Source organism: Taudactylus pleione, unplaced genomic scaffold (genome assembly GCF_031769625.1).
Source record: "Taudactylus pleione unplaced genomic scaffold, aTauple2 ptg000154l, whole genome shotgun sequence".
NCBI classification, from domain to species: domain Eukaryota; kingdom Metazoa; phylum Chordata; class Amphibia; order Anura; family Myobatrachidae; genus Taudactylus; species Taudactylus pleione.
The window spans coordinates 21,921,892-21,937,102 of NW_028284556.1; positions in this window are offsets into that span (position 1 = coordinate 21,921,892).

The following is a 15,211-nucleotide window of genomic DNA, read 5'->3' on the forward strand; positions in this document are numbered from 1 at the left end:
CCATATCGTTCATGTTTGAAGACGCATCGATGGTCGATCGTTCACTGCATAAAAATGAACGATATGAACAATTTATCGTTGAAAGATATCGTTATCGTTCAGGAAAATTGTCCCGAGTGTATGCAGCTTTACACTCTAAAGGAGCACATCCACTAGGTGACTAGTGTAGGACTGAACGATAACGATATTGTTATCGTTCAGTTGTTCATTAAACTGTGCAGTACCTACACTGACATATATCTATATATCGATCAATGTAGGCACCCTCCCTCATCCCTGAACATGGTCAATCTGTCGTTAATGGCAGATTGACCGGTACACACTGAACGATGTAGACAATATGACATTATGAAATGACATATCGGCCCGACATTGCTCCAGCATGTACCCGGCTTTACTTACCTGCCTTTATTTTTCAATATTTTCTCTGCCCTCATGCCTCATGTCTTGTCTGCCCTCTGCTTCTATGCCTCATCTCTGCGCCACATTGGTTATCCTGTCATTGGCTTCATATATATCCCTCTGTCCTTCTAGTATATGTGATTATCAGAGCCGTATCTAGAGTTTTTGGTGCCCTGTGCCAGAGAGAGCATTGCCCACCTCCCCCCCACCCCAATTTTTTAAATAGGGACATAAGATAGTGCACCTGAAAAAGGGCAATGGCCTCATGGGGAAGGGCAGGGAAGAGATAGGGGTGGCCAGGAGATGCTGGGGATAAAAGAAGAGGAAGCTACAAGTGAGGATGATAATAAACAGAAAAATTGACAGGCCCAAACAGCGCCCCCTGCCCTGCGGTGTCCTGTGCCATGGCACTGGTTGCACTACCCTAGTTACGGCCCTGGTGATTATATGTATGCCTTCTACTGTGAATACAGGTGAACCGTTTGTTTCTGAATCCTGATTTGAAAAATATACATAAAAGATCCCTCCCATATTTTAAACATACTTATAATATTATTAATGGCATTTTGCCTCTGCAGAAATGAAGAATGACTACATTCTTCTAGAGTTTATACACATTTAAATTGGTAAGCATGTTAATGCTTAGTGTTGTTCCAGGGTTGAACTTCTACATCCCTGCATTTTGTTCATTTTCTTAAACTATCAAGCAAAAGCAATTTGCTAAAACTAATTTAAATGGAAATCTGAAAAGAATGACTCCTAGATACATCCAGATTCTGGTTACTTCTGAGCATACTGCATGGGAACTTCCACCCAGTACCACTAGATGGAGACATTATATTAATACACAGACTATACATCAATACATGCAGCCTATACAATACAAATCTAGCAGATTATATTGTTATGATAGCAGTATTAATATTGTATTTGCTGATGTTTGTAGAATTTGCAAAAACTAATAAAATATAATTCCCTATTTTGTGTATAATACAAATATTAAGTAGTAATGAACCCCCTAACTATTGTGTCACTCAGTGCTAAACATTAAAAGGGACCTTCATCTGATAATGAACTATTTAAAGGCAGTAGGTTTTCATTGAAAAAAACAATAACATTAGTCCAAAAATGTAAAAACAAGTCAGTGAAAACAGCAATGATGGACTGGTGTTTAATCATCACTAAATGGCCCATTACACATGCGTAAACTCTATGTTTCCGCATATTTAGGTAACGGGCCATTTATCATCACGGGTCTTGCAGGACCATCTGATATTCAGCAAATTCTGAAAACTTAGGCCCTGATTCAGAGCCGTTCGTTAGAGGCAGTACGCTCGTTGCGTTCCGATGTTGACTAACCGCGCATGCGCCGGTGTTACACTGCGCATGTGCGTACGGCTGATTGCGAGTTTTTTTTGTCTCGTTCGTCAAATAGCGTACAGGAAGTGACATGTCAAATGTGATTGACAGAACAGGCCGTTTTTGGGCGTTGACGGGGGTGGAGATAGAAAAACGCAGGCGTGGCGAGGCGTTTTTGGGGCGTACATACATTAACAAATGCGAACGTCAAATGTGTTCGTGCAAACTCATACGTCACTGGATGATCCTCTTTCCCTTCAAAATGCTCGCACAGCTTAGGGGCTGGATAACTCGACCACAGTGGCGATGGCCTTCTCCTCCATCCCGGCACTCCACGATGTTGCATCGATTAATCACGGCTTGTCAGAAACTCAATTAGTGTTGGATTGAAAACCGGCTTGGTATGTGTTTGGAAAGCAGTTTTTTTGGATAGCACAAAACCGAACGCAGGTGGAAATCATAGCTGCTAATGTCAGGATTACACAATCAATTAGCGTACATTTGTGGGGGTGTATTTTGCCCGCAATGTGTTCGTTTTTGGACTATTGTAACAATAATGTCATCATGTTTAGGTTTGGTCCCTCATTTTGTGTTTGCAAGGTGTTTTTTACTCCTTAGGTAATGTTTAAAACGTTCCTTAACGAGCCCTTTTTTTACAATGTGTAATTTGTGTTTTTGAACGTTGTTGGGTTGTGGGCCCGGATTAAAAGTAACCCATTTTGTAAAGAATGTCAGAATACAAAGTCGTACATTTCTGCAAAATTTATTTGTATCCACCCATAAAAAAAAAACATATTGAACTACAACATTTTGGGCAGTGTTCCACAATATTTAATAATTGTGCAAACAATAATTTTTGATTAAACGTAAATGTAAAAATTAAAAACAATTCACAAGAAAGGAGAGGGAAGTTTTGACCAGAAAGGAATATGAGGCAAGCACAGAAGGAGTGTGGGAAAAGTAGCCAATGGTGTCACCGTTTTTTCGCCCGTTTGGCTGGGGGAGGGAGGGCGCCAGACCGGGTCCGGGATGTCATCGGGCTGGCCTGTCCAGAGGCAGATGTTGTGGCCTCTGGACTAGGCACAGGGCTAGGCACATTTGGAGGATTGGCTGATGTTGTGCCAGAGGTGGAGGATCCTGATGTTCCGGCAGGAAGGGAGGTCGGCTCCACCATGTGCTGGCGAACGAGCTGCTCCAGGGCAGTGGCGATGCGGATGTTGGCCCTGGTATTTTCCGCCAGGGCCTGACCAATGGTCACGTTGGCCGCAGCATTTTGCTCCAGGGCCTCAGCCACCCGTACCAGACTGGCGTCCATCCTCTGCAGAATCTCCGTATGGAAATCCGATTTTAAATTGAGTTCTGTGAGGAGGGACACTGCCTGCGAGGGGGATTGCCCTGGTCTGGCTTCTGCAGGGTCCACAGCCGGATGTACTGGTTCCTCCCCTGCAGAGCCAGCAGAAATTCTGCGGCCAAGGCTCCCCTCTGGAGCAGACTCATCCGCCTGTGTCTCTGTTGGAAAAATGAGAAAAGACTCACATTAGAATCTACATATTGGCACAATAACATTTCACAGTTGGTGACATCACAACATTTACCTGGGACAACATGAGGAGCCGCAAAGTCTGGCATGTCCGTATCCATGTTGGACACGCCAAACACCTCCACAGGCTGCACACACCCCTATGCCAGCTCTTCTAAATCTGTAAACTCCAATGATACAGGGGTGGGACCTCCACCTGTCCCCCTTGCATGCCTAGCCCTGTGTGCCATTTTTTGTTTCAGCCGATATTTGAAGTCTTGCCATCTGTGGGTTAAATTGGAAGCATTACTTTTTTTTTGATTGGGTTGTTGGTTTTAGGGTGGTCAAGTGTTTACTTACCGCCGTTTGACATCCCGGGCTAGACGGACATGATCCCCCACCCTATTGACTAGGGGTGAGCGGGTTCGGTTTTACTCGGTTTTACTCGGTTCTTATCGCCACTTTACCGCAAATTCAGCTCGATTTTATTCGCTATCCAAAACACGTGTTCGGCGATAGCCAATAAAAAGATCCGAGTAAAACCGAGTAAAACCGAACCCGCTCACCCCTACTATTGACCTCCACGGCTACCTCTTCCCACATTCTCCACTTCTGGCTTGCACTCATATTCCTGTCTGCCTGTGGCAGGATGTCCACACACTTCTGAATCAAAACCTCCATCTCCTTTCTTGTGAATTGTGGCTGCCTTTTCTTTTTGGCAGCTTTGGCCGGATTACTGGGCCCAGCAGCCTCTTCCATGTCATCCTCCTCACCTATTTGTGTAAATATGCAGATTTCTCAAATTCACAACTTGCCCAATCTTATGTTTCAAATTAATCATTGAGACAAAATGCATGAAATACTTACCGCGGGACTGTTGGCCATTGTTTTCCTTGTCTGTATCCATGTGTGTTGTTCCAACTAGAAATACACCAGAATTGTGTTTTTGTCTCGTGACGTATTTATACATGCGTCCTTATTTTGCGGCCGCATCATTGATTGTGCGTTCCTCTGATCCTTCCTTAATTTGGGCGGGAAACTAAACACTATTTATGGGTTGTGGCGTTTCGACTCGAGGTGGCGTTTATTGAATGTTGGAGGTTACGTTGGATGGAGTTGATTGTTGGCTGGTTTAGGAGATTGCGTTTATTTTTTACATTTTTGGGTTAGCGGTTTTTATTGGTTTTCAGTTCCTTTTTTTTCACTTTTGGTTTTTTGGCTCGTTTCCAGTTTTGGTAAGTTTGGGGAGGTATAACTTCGGGGCAATTTGTCTCTCATTGTGGTGTTGATTTTTCTAATATTTTTTTCCCGTCATTTCATCTCTCTTAGGTTTTTTTTTGGCTCTGCCCCAAAGACATTTTGGTCCGGTTTCTTAGATATTAGCTCTTGGTAAGTTCATGTGTTAAATTGTTTAGGGAATGTTCTTGTTTGTCTGTACGCAACTTTGGTTGGCCTTCCACATGTGACGTTGTTTTTGGCCAAATCGAACTCTGTGTTTTTTGTTAATTTTTTTTTGCGCCGTTATTGTGCCCTGTATTTGCGAACTAATTAGCGCATTTTTACTACTTGCTATTGTGCCCTGTATTGGCGAACTAATTAGCGCACTTTTACTACTTGCTATTGTGCCCTGTATTGGCGAACTAATTAGCGCATTTTTACTACTTGCTATTGTGCCCTGTATTGGCGAACTAATTAGCGCATTTTTACTACTTGCTATTGTGCCCTGTATTGGCGAACTAATTAGCGCATTGTGAAATGTGTATTCTTCCCTTAATAATGTTTTTTGTCGCCTGGAGCATTGGTTGATTACATTTGGCCTCTATTTGGCGTAGTGTGCGTAACGTCATTTTGCTCTTGGGCCAAATGTGTGTGTGTCCCCTTTTATGTTTTGTGTTGCTTAAATTTGTGATAATGACATGGCCAGCATAAAATGATGTATATTTTTGATGTTATTATTTGCAGGTACAACATATCATGACAATACCCCGGCATGTAAGCATCACTGGATGGTATTTGAAAGCAAAGTTACATGTATTTTTATTGGGTGTTGTAAAAAGGCTGACCTTCCAATGTTGTCATTTCAGGTTGATTTGGGTCGGATTGTTCTGGCCCTGCTCCCGGAAGCCGACCAACCTCAATCTCGTCCCAGGCGTAGGCATCGTAGGCGTGCAAGGCCCCAGATATTTCGAACACGTGTCACCCTTTTTGGAATGCCAGATGATGAGGTTTTAAGATGATACCGTCTTCCTCCAAAAATCATCATAGACACTCTCTCATTAATAGAGAGTGATCTTGAGCGGCAAATTGACAGTCCTACAGCAATTCCACCACTTACGCAATTAATGACGGTGTTACATTTCTGTGCCTCAGGATCGTTCCAAACAACGGTGGGAATAGTGGCGGCATCTCACAATCCTCCTTTTCCCGGATCCTGAGGGCAGTGATGGAGGCACTTTTCAAGCACCTCCATCATTTTATTCAAATGCCTTTGGATATGGGTGCCCTTAGTGTGGCCAAGGCCAATTTTTACCAAATAGCTGGCTTCCCACACATCATAGGGGTTGTGGATGGTACTCACATACCACTTCAGCCTCCAGCACGGCTGGAGGCAATATTTAGAAACCGTAAACACTATCACTCCCTCAATGTAATGGTGGTATGTGATGCCTCCCTCCAGATCCTGTCCCTGAATGCAAAATTACCAGGAAGTTCACATGACTCCTTCGTCATCCGGCAATCAGGGATATGGCACAAATTAACCAACCTACAAGCTGGTGATGCGTGGCTTCTGGGTAAGTGGAGACCTTTAGTACATAACAATGTTAAGCTTCATACAGAGTGAGCCTGATGTTGTCTTTTCGTTTTCACAGGAGACAGTGGCTACCCTTGCACGCCCTGGCTGCTCACTCCTTATTTGGCTCCCACACCAGGGCCACAAAGTGAGTTTAATTCTGCACTTACAGCCACCAGGCAAGTGGTGGAGCGCTGTATCGGCCTTTTAAAAGGCCGATTCAGATGCCTCCACCGCTCTGGTGGCGAACTCATGTATTTGCCGGATATGGTTTCGAAAATTGTGGTCCTGTGTGGGATATTTCACAACATTGCCATAAGGAGTGGTGTCCCAATGCAGCCAGAGGATGCCTGACCTGAGGATGGCCCCCCTGAGGTTGGTCGGAGGTCAGTATGTGGGGGGGCCATACGCGATGATGTGGTGGCCAGATTTTTTAGGTAATTATTTGCCAAAAACCAGTGTTGATACCTAATGTGGTTGGGTTTGTTTGAGAGCATCTAATTTTTTGCTAATTTGTTTCTCCCTCTTCTGTTTTTTGACATAATCTTTGGCACTCCAACGATGACTACTTCCTGCTACCCTTACAAAACCTGTATGTGGATATTTTGTGGCTATATTCTGGAACACTTATTGCCACGCCATATATGTGGAATCATGTTGGCATGGTCCTTCGTCAACCAGTTCTTGATTGTTTTTTTTGGGTGTTTGTTTTTTGGTATGTGTTGTATTTGAGATTATCACTGTTTGTGAGTGACCACTTTGAAATTTCTGTTATGTTGGTAATAAATGTTTTTAGAGTGAAATGTTGTCCCTTTTTTGTAACGTTACCACCAAGTGTAACCAGGTTCACACACGTAACATTTGACTAAGGGGTAATCCAGTACTGACGCCATTTGAGCAAAAATGATTCCTTTATTCTGGGTCCAAACCAACACCAAAAGGAAGCCTGTACAATCCTTTTGCTTCGTAATATTGCCCTAAGCTGCTTGCACACCAACTAGGAACCTGGAAAATGTTGAAATATCTAATTGTGACTACACCAAAAAAGGGAAATCAGATTTGTACTGTTAGGTGTTTCTTGTGGCTGTTTGAGCCAAAAATACAACACACACTCTTATTGGCCAAAATGTGAAATCCTTGCAGGAACACTATACTTATGTCAGGGTAAACAATATGTGGTTGGGACAAAACGAATGAGCCAGAACGTAACTTCAAACAAAACAATTTATTTACAGAATGTTTTAAAAAAAAAAACTACTCCCTAAGGAGGACCGACATACGGTCAAGGACCACCAGCACCCCGATGATTTGGCTGTGCATCTGGGCCACACATCCGGCTAAATTTGCCCGAAGCCTCTGTTCCTCTGTGGGTGAGAAAAAATTGGGGATGAATACAACAATAGTGAAACCACATAAAAAAACAATTAAAAAAAAAAACAAGAAAAAAACAAAACTGCATTACAATTCATCACACTAAAATGGTGTAGGGCAAAAATACAAGGCCTATGTCCAAATTCAGACAGGTGGAAAACAGCAGTAACAGGTTACGGCAATCGACCAAAACCACTTATTTTTGGGTTAAACAAACAAAAAACATAAAATTATAAACAAAAAAACAAACAGTTTGTGTCGAAAATAAACAGCAAACAAAAACATACCGGAAGACCCAACGCCAGCTACAGAAGGCCCTCCATCGTCCTCCTCGGAGGTGGGTCCATTCCCCAAAGATCGGGGCGGTGTAATGACCGACTCCGGGGAGGGGGTCATTCTAAGAGGGGTGGTTGGAGGAGAGGTGGAATTGGGACGGAGGGGAAGGAGTCCAGAAAAATCTGGCTGAGGGTGTAGGAAGGCTGGGGAGGAGGGGGGAATAGGGGAAGGAGTGGAGTTGGAGTGTTGGCTGGGGGTGGGGGAGAGTGGCCGTGCTCGCCGTCTGGCGAGACGCTGATGGCGTAGTCTTCGCTGGGCCCCTAAAAGATGGTAAACAAATTGTGGTTAGATCCAACACAAATCCGCAAACAAAATCAATTTCAAATGCACCCCCAAACAAAACAAAAAAAATTAGAAAGAATAAATCTGAAAGACAGGGAAAACATGGCCATGCAGATATGAAGAGAATGAATAAATATGAAAGACAGGGAAAACATGGCCATGCAGATAGGACGAGAAGGAATAAAGATGAAAGACAGGGAAAACATGGCCATGCAGATAGGAGGAGAATGAATAAATATGAAAGACACGGAAAACATGGCCATGCAGATATGAGGAGAATTAATAAAGATGAAAGACAGGGAAAACATGGCCATGCAGATAGGAGGAGAAGGAATAAAGATGAAAGACAGGGAAAACATGGCCATGCAGATAGGAGGAGAATGAATAAATATGAAAGACACGGAAAACATGGCCATGCAGATATGAGGAGAATTAATAAAGATGAAAGACAGGGAAAACATGGCCATGCAGATAGGAGGAGAAGGAATAAAGATGAAAGACAGGGAAAACATGGCCATGCAGATAGGAGGAGAAGGAATAAAGATGAAAGACAGGGAAAACATGGCCATGCAGATAGGAGGAGAATGAATAAAGATGAAAGACACGGAAAACATGGCCATGCAGATAGGAGGAGAATGAATAAATATGAAAGACACGGAAAACATGGCCATGCAGATATGAGGAGAATTAATAAAGATGAAAGACAGGGAAAACATGGCCATGCAGTTAGGGCCACAAAGACAAACATGAAAACCACAATCCATTAAACTTACTCGCAGCGATCTGCATGCGAAAGCATGCCAGCAAGCGGGGCGTCCGCCGTTGCAGGTCCGACCACCTCCGCTCCAGCTGCCCGATATGGCGGCGTGAGCCGAAGGAGCGCAGGCGGCTCCAAACCTCCGCATATGCGGATTGCTTCTCCCAGTTGGTGATGGGTGGAGGCTGGCTGGTTATCCGCCGATCCATCACCTCCGCAAGCACCAGCAGCTCGCGCCTGGTGAATGCGGAGGCTCTCATGATGGCAATGGAGTTTTTCCAAAAAATCATTTTTGATAAAGTGCTCCAAAATTTTCTGATTGGCTAATGTATTTAGGATATTAACAGGAGCAATTCTATTGGTTAGTGTATGAGTCATGTGTTCGACAGGGCCAGAAATCTGAGGAGACTTATGATAGTCTTAATGCAGTGACATGCGTAAGCAAATTTACATTAAAAAATGAACTCCATGAAATATGCGGGGCTAAAAACAAATAGACCAATTATTTAATAGGGGTTAACATGTATTTTGACAAATAAAAGCGAATGTTTAAGCCATACGTATTCTGCGGGTAAACACAAACACGCACATAAATAAAGTTTATTGCATTGTGTAAAAAAAAAAAAAAAAACCAATTAAGCTAATTGATATATTGATTGGCATGTTACGATTGAGGGAGGTAGGCAGAATAAACGAGCAGTTAATCGAAATGTCTCAGGCCAACTTCCGGGTAGTACTAGTGCGTGCGTTCCCTTCAAACCACTTCGGGGATGTACGCTCGCTATTTGGCACGCTCGTTAGTTAGAGGAGGGGTCGCCTGAGTTTGGGGTGGATGTTTTGATGCGAACGAAAATACGAGCGTGTGCCTGAATTTAAATATTTCTTTACGTTCGCCCAACGTATGAACGGCCACTTGCGTCCGGGTCTGAATGAGGGCCTTAGTTTTTAGAGTCTGCCTGAGAGAACAAACACCATCTTCAGATGGCGCTTGTTGTCGGAACCCCGCTCCTTCCTATGGGAAGGAGTTCCGGGAATGCAAAGAGGGATCCGAGCAGATCCCTCTGCCGCCTCCTCACTGCCTCCCCATCGGCTTTGCGTGTAAATGACCTCTGGTCGCACATGGGCAGAAGCCTACCAGGGCAGATGTAAATAACGCTGCTACTTCTGTAGCAGTATTACTAATCACGGGGACAGCTGCTTTTTGGAGCAGTTATCCCCCGCACTGGAGCAATGCTGAATTGCTCCTGTAATAAGTATCCCCAGCGGTGAGGTAGATACCTAATCATTCCGGGATGTCTGGCCCATGATGATGAATAGACCCCTAAATCACAATATGCTGAACAAAGTAGTTACATTGGAAACAGTGTAGATGTTAGTGAGAAAGAAAGTTTCATTAAATCATAGATGCTGTGTTCAAAAGTGATGTTAATGTAATGTGGACAGGTGAGTGGTGTGTCTGTCCAGTCTGTCTGTGGAGCAAATGGTGACTGTGTATTACTGGTAATATGTGCTGAGATGTTTATATAATATAGGCCTCATTCAATTGTATCCCTCTATCAGCACTCAGCAGAGAGAAGCCCATAGGTTTCTAATGGTAACGCCATCAGTAAGATGGCATTACCCACCGCTGCCAAGTCCCTGAGTACATCGCAATCCGAGGTTTGGTGCATACGAAAAATGCAGTGAAACCCGCATTTTCGGGTTTGACTGCATTTTTACCCTTGATGCATCTTGCCCCTAATTTGTGAAATATGCTGTCTTTTACCCAGCATTTAAATGCTGGGTGGGTTTGCCAGTTATAGATTTATCCACCTTTCACATAGAAAACGCAATTACCGGGTAAAGCACTTTTACCCGGTAATTTGCAGATCAATACGGGGTTTTTTCTGTGTGAAAGTGTCATCCTGGGTCGAAATTGCCAGGTCTCCGACCCTGGTAAAAAGCATGACACTTTCACACAGAAAAAAACCCGTGTTGATCTGCAGATTACCGGGTAAAAGTGCTTTACCCGGTAATTACGTTTTCTGGCCCTGATTCAGAGCCGGACGCTCTGACAGAGCGCTCGCTCTGAATCAGGTCCGTCCCTGCTCCTTTTTGGAGCAGCCTCCTGTCCGCTCGCATAGCTGTGGGTGACCCCCCACAGCTATAGCGAGCGGCCAAAATGATGATCGCGATGGTCAAGACCATCGCGACCATCGGGCTTGCGATGAGACCTTGCAGTAGGGTCTCGCTGCCGCAAGCCCTATCAGAGCCAAAAGCACTCCCACTGACATCACTAGTGATGTCAGTGGGGCCGGCCCCAGACGGTAGGCATTCCCATGGGAACGCCTCCGTCTGGGCAGCCACGCCCCCGGCACGTGCACCAAAGGGGGCGTGCTGTCAATCACCATCGATGGCACGCCCCCTTTGGTGCGAGACCCATAACGACGGCTTGGCCGTCGTTATTCGGGTCTCGCGCATGCGCACGACGGAGGCGCCTCCGTCGTGCGCGTGTGCACTTGGGCACCATTGACCCGCTTGCGAGCGCTTGCGAGCGGGTCAGAATCAGGCCCTCTGTGTGAAAGGGGTATAATTTACACCTTCTGCTATTTAGACATTAACTGGGCAAGTTTCCTTTTTTATCTTGTAATACTAACAATACTATCAATTTTGAAAGATAAAACTTCAATATTGCTTATATAAATAACCGTGAAGCTGGACAGTCAATTAATTTGTATTTATTTTAAAACATCATATTTCAAAACTGTGGCTATATGAAAATTATGTGGTAACAACTAGTAGGAATAATCTTCTGACATCTACTCTTTGCTGCTGGGGACTCTGGACCTGATTCAGACCCGCTCGCTAGGATGCGTTTGCAGGCAGCCAGCCGATTGTTTGCATTCTGCACATGGGTTTGCATCGCAAAGCACGTGCTCGAACCAGTGCGAGCGAACGGGAAGTGTTCACTCGCTGCGCATAGACTGCCCGGCAGAATGAGTGACAGGAGAAGTCGTTTGTGGGTGGTGACAGGGGCTGGCCGCTAGAAATGGGGAAGTGGAGATGCAAACGTAGGCGTGCCTGAGCGTCTTAATGCCGTTTCAGAGGCGTGCATAATTAAGAAGCAGCATCATAGTACATGTCACTTGGTAGTATTTTACACTGAAGCACTCGCAGTGCTTGCGGCAGGGTATGGTCAACCACAAGTGCTGCGATCGCATCTGATGGTACTCGATGTTACCGATGGTTGCATACACTTCCTGGACATGACGTGTAGTAGTGGGCATCTTAAGACAGGCTGGTGGGCACCTGCATAGATAATGCGATCACACGCTAAGACATAGTGGGCGTGCTAATGCCTTGCCATGCGATCACCTGCCTTGCCGAATTTGCGTACGCATCTAGCGTGCGAATGCATCTAGCGAGTGGGTCTGAATCAGGTCCTCTGTTTCTTTCACTGTCTAACTCTTAAGGTGCGTACACACTTGCCGATATATCGTTATCATTCAGTTGTTCACTATATCGGCCAATTTGTATGCAAAAACGATGAACAATAACGACCAACAACCAACGATGCATGCTTCCGCAGGTCGTTGGTCTTTGTTCATCGCCCGAACATGCAGGCCAACCTGACGATATTGTTAGGTTGTTGCATGTTCGGGAATGAGGGAGGGAGCCCGGTGCTGAACGATATCGTTCATGATATCGGTTAGAGGCTGCAGGCCTGTTACAAGGCTGCAGGCCTGTTACAAGACTCTTTGCCCCTCCCCTCTCCTTTATTATTGGCTTCTGTCACAGCTGATTCACCCTTGCAGAGAAACCTTGGCATTCAGTTGTGATTGGTGTTAAGGTGCGTACACATGGAACGATATATATCGTTATGATTTGAACGATAACGATATCGTTCAGTGATATATCGTTTATATCGTTCCGTGTGTATGCAATGAACGACCAACGATGTGCGCTCCCGCTGGACAATAACGATATTATTGATTCCTACCTATCTATACACTCTAAATGTCGCTACTTAGCGTTATAAGTCGCACAAGAAATAATTGCTTTCCAGACTTTGATTGTGATTCCAAAGCACAAAAAGATATTATTCACCAAAAAGCAGATAGTTACACGCTGTGATCTAAATACAATTAGCGCAAACAAATTATACAATCACAAGGTATAGTCGATACATACACAGGTGCTCTGGATCCAAATTTCCGGCATCAAAGGTGAAGCCTCCGTCAATAGCAAGAAAATGATGACTGACTAACAGATTCAGAGAGCTTGCATATATACCCTTACAGAAATAGGCAATACAATAGAACAAGTTGGCATAATCCCATTGGTTCTTCTTCCTGGTTCTTCTGTTACAATACAGTTCATAGGTCAGTTTGTAAGATCACAGTCCAGCCTCCAACAGCTCTTTGTGTCCATTATCCCGCTGAAGAACAAGTCTAAACTGGCTGCATTACAGAGTACATTTTAATGCCTAACTCTCTTATGATCCATAATTTGCAGATGCATGTTGCGATTTCCTCACCGATGGAACCGGAAGTCTGCAAATAAACAGTGGTTAGCATATCAAGCCACCCACCGGACCAACCACAGGCCCAATACACTCGCACATCATCGCTCATCCCACAAGCCATACACCGCTCATTCTATTTGCATCACACCGCACACATTCACCAGTAATACCCCAGATCCACGCCTTCCCCCACACAGCCGCACCCCACTCCGTTATTAAACCCCCCAATGTTCACCGCCTCACCAGCCCCATTTCCCCTCCACAACATCCCTAGACTCCCATTTTGCCCACCACCCATCATACCCAGCTTACATGAACCCACACTACTGCCTGACCCCCTAGTAGTCGACATACTCCAGGTACCCATTGTCCATCCAGAGCTTCCTGACTACACCGTCAGCACCGCACACCCCAACATCACCCAGTCACTTCCATACACACGTCATTAAACATGAATAGCCTCAGCCCGTACTACCTAACCGACCAACATACCGGCTGGAGCAGATTGACACCAACACAACCCCTTACACATTAATACATCCCACGTTCACCCCACCCGCCACTCGATCCATCACACGTATTTTCTGCACGTAATAAATCCATCCCGCCCACACACCTGTCATTTCACCTCTCAACCCTATGTATCTACTTTTCACCATGCAGGACAGACATCCGCCCACATGGATTCCGATACCGATTGGCCATCAGCTACCAAACCCCCCCCACATGTCAATCACCCCCTGAACACGCCCACCACACACACATCCCCCTCTCATTGGCCACTTCCGTACACACCTATCCCTACACGTGTATATAACATGCTGCAGTCACTTGCCCCAGTAACCTCCATGATTAAGGCACACGCCGAAACGCGTTGGAGAATCCACACCAACCCCCTTCAAATACTCCAAGTCCTACACCCCTCTCTGCTCAGCAGAGAATCCCCCAGCTGTACGCAGGGTGGTGCATCACAAGGAGCCACCAGCACCTTCGGCTAGCGGCACCCCCGCCTTGTGCGCACACCACTTCCGGCGGCAACCAAGTGACCTCATCAACAGGAGCCGCGAGCAGCCGCCAGACTCCACACCCGAGCGGCATCTATCACCAGACACCCACCCCCGTCTGCCCCGCCGGCACACGCGGTACGTGGAATAGCCAGCAGCGTGCCTCCCGCACCCCGGAGCCGCTACCCCGCCACAGCCCGCCCACCTACCCGGGCACAGCCACACCCGGCATCCAGAGGCACCCAACACCAGACTCCCACCCCCGGCCGTCCCGCCGGCACACACGGCACGTGCATATTGGCAGAAGCGTGCAAACCTTTCCCAGGAGCCGCCAGCCCGTCACAGTCCGCCCACCCAACTCGGGTACAGACACCGCGCTGACGCAGACACCTCCAGTCTGCCATCAAGAACGCCACCACCGTCAACACCAGCACGTGGCACAGCCGCTCCAGGAGACACAGCAGAAAGAGAACAGCCTGCATCTACATCGCTGCACACCATCTAGAGACTGCCTATCACCATCCCCATATCACAACGCCTACCCAGGTACCTACCGGTAGGTAAGTTGCACACTGTGAGGGACGCAGTCACAGCACCCTCCACCACCACATTGCCGGAAGTTAAGACTGTTGACCAAAGGTCCAGCAGGGATTACGTGCTGGTCAAGAACTGCACGGCAAGGAGCCCCCTAAAAGGGTCCACCCACCTTCCCCCCCGTGCACGCATCTATCCACACCCCCTTACACCTCTGGGTCATTTGTTTTTCAAGCAGCACTGTGTCTACTTCAATAAAGCCTTTGACCCAACACTACGACCTCAGTCTCTCTTTTAGACAACTCTTATACACCCACACACAGCACACACTCCCACTTCCCACAACAAGAGC